Source organism: Ananas comosus, linkage group 13 (genome assembly GCF_001540865.1).
Source record: "Ananas comosus cultivar F153 linkage group 13, ASM154086v1, whole genome shotgun sequence".
NCBI lineage: Eukaryota > Viridiplantae > Streptophyta > Magnoliopsida > Poales > Bromeliaceae > Ananas > Ananas comosus.
In genome coordinates this window covers 2,785,539-2,788,394 of record NC_033633.1, presented here as the reverse complement: position 1 = coordinate 2,788,394, position 2,856 = coordinate 2,785,539, and positions in this window count along the sequence as shown.

Sequence of the window (2,856 nt, the reverse complement as noted above, 5' to 3'; positions counted from 1 at the left end):
GAATCAAATGTTTTACAACTTGAATACATTTCAACTGAAAATCAACTTGCCGATATTCTCACCAAACCTTTGGATCAAAAGCGTTTTCTTCATTTAAGAAAGGCAATTGGTATGAATCCTTCAATCTAGATATATTCTATTGAGCCACAGTTCATGTGCATGTTGCATTTTTTTTTTTCTTTTCTTACATGATTTTCAGTGTTTGACAGTAAATTGAATTTCGAGAATAATGTTGCTATTTTGGGACATGAATTGGTCTGTGACTTGAATTATTTCATATTTATTTTTTGATTGATCACTGTCAGGGTTATTCTCTATTGGCATATTTTTAAACGATCAAATCATTAAGATTCTAGTTAACATGTTGAATCATATTCAGCACCTCATGCGTCGAACTTTGAATGTTGCAATCATTTGTTTGATTATTAGTTTTGAGATGAATAAATCTTTCTCTGTTTTTGAAATAACTATAATATTTTTAACTTGAGGGTTGCACTAATTTAGGGGGAGTCTTTCCGATTCTAGCTATGAATATTTCTGAAATTCAAGATGTGGAAAGAGTTACATCCCTGCTGGGAGTGTGAAAACTACCACCACATGGAGGAAAGAGCTACCACCCCGGTCGTCCAGTCAGTGTGTGCAGCTACCACATGTTGATTGACGCATTTAAGTAAGACAAAAGGAACGTACCTTTCAAAAGAGTAAATAAAAAAAATATATAAATAATATGCTCAAAGAGCTATACATTTTGTAGGTGATATAAGGTGGATTATTAATAAAAGATGCTCAAAGAGCCACTCCTGTCTCAAACGATGTGCATAACTCAATTTAATCATGTTATGTTAATTTCACAATTTTGAGAAATATTTATTTCATTTTCTTTAACAAAATATGATGATAAAATGATACAATTTATTTCTAGATCTTGCATGATGTGTGGGATTTTATTTTATATGTATCAAGAATTCTCATTGATTTTCGGTTTAAAAATTTTGAAATTTTGAATATCCCTGAAATTGATTTTTCAAAATTCATTTATGAAATTTTATTTAAAGTTTTTTTTAAAATGAAAATAGGTTATTTGTGATGATTAAATATTATGAAATACCCTTACATTTTTTGGATTTTTTCGGGCTGCGTTTAAAATTTTTGAAAATTTTCAGGCTCGGAGACCGGTCTCAGGGGAGAGAGACCGGTCCCTCCGCCCGAACCGATATAAGGGTTTTGCGGTTTGTTTTTTTTTTACTTTACCTATTTCGTTTCAACTTCTCTCCAGAGTTCCTATTATCCCTAGGGTGCTTTTGCTTCAAATCTTCATCAATTTACACTTGATTTTCGTATAATTCTCGGATTTTATTTTGTTGTTGTCTTATAATCCGAATTTATGGTTTATTTTCAGTTTTGGGGATTTGATCTCATTGTGATGTTAAATCTTTTCATTTTTGCCCTGATCTTACCTCTAGACATGTTAGTCAACATTTTCATGCATTATTCCATACTTTGATACAATAGTTTGGTTGTTTTTGTTATGATTTCTTCATCAAAACCTAATTTTTCCAAGTTTTCGAAAAATGTGATTTTATTGATTTTTGATGCTTGATTTGTCCATGATTTACATGGTTATGTGGCTTTAGGATTATCTAGCATATTACATAACAATTTGCTAAAGTTTTTGGAATCACAAATCGATCGATTGTTCTTGTGTTCAATATNATGTATAAATCATTGTGTTTAACAGGGGTTTCTTCGAAAATGTACTCGTGGTTACTTGTTCTTGTGGTCCTTATGGCTGGTGGTGGCCGTGGAAGCAAACGACAGCGCTCTAAAGCTAAACGACCAATTGAGTATCAACCGGATGATGAAGAGAGCGAATATGCTCCTGGGGATGATTCTGAGGAGGATGAATCGGATTGGGAGACCTTTATTCGCGAGGAAGTAGCTAAGGATAAGGACGCTGGGAAAGGCAAGGGAAAAGGAAAAGCCATGGATAAAGGCAAAGGAAAGGCGACTGAGCGTCCCGGTCGTCGTAAGTCTGGGGGTGTTGAAATTCGAGAACCGGGCTCTGAGCCACCTCGTCACAGTCTACAGGATGTTCCATCTAATCGATGGTCAATGTACTCGTCGAAACACTGCATTGGTGAGCGAGATGTTGGGGTGGCTAGTATCATTAGTTGTGTGCCAGGTTTTCAGGATTTGTTTGAACAGGGGAATCTTCATCAGATTTGTGATTTCCCGGAACAAACCCGTTTTTGTTTGGAGTTGATCAGAGAATTTTATATTCGAGCAGGTCACCTGAGTAACTCCGACGGAGGCCCGTACGTATTTAAGACTTCTGTACGTGGTGTTGAGTTATCCATCACTCCTGAGACAATAGCTTCGGTGCTAGAGATGGAAGCAAGGACTGACGGAGTGGAGTATCTGCAGGCCGGGTTTGACTCACTTCGCGATTGGAATCGTGTCGTGAACGCTATTTGCATGCCGGGTACTGAATCAAACGACATTATGGTTATGTCCAAAGATTTCAAGATGGAATACAGATTTCTGAACTTTGTGGTTTGCTACAACATCATGCCTCTCGCGAACACGAAAATTTTGAGATGGGATCGTATTCTGTATATGTATCTCTTGGGACGGCCTGATATTGTAAGTGCAAAAAACATCAACATGAATATTCCGTTTCTGATCTGGCGGCGGATGGCGAAAGACATCAAAACCTCTGGGCAAAATGAGAGGTTACCATTTCCTTTGATAATTATGAGGGTTCTGCGACTTCGTGAAGTGGATGTTCGGTGTACATCGTACGAGCACAGTTTGGGTCGGATTAATGAAAGGACATTTGTAAAGTCCTCGGTACAG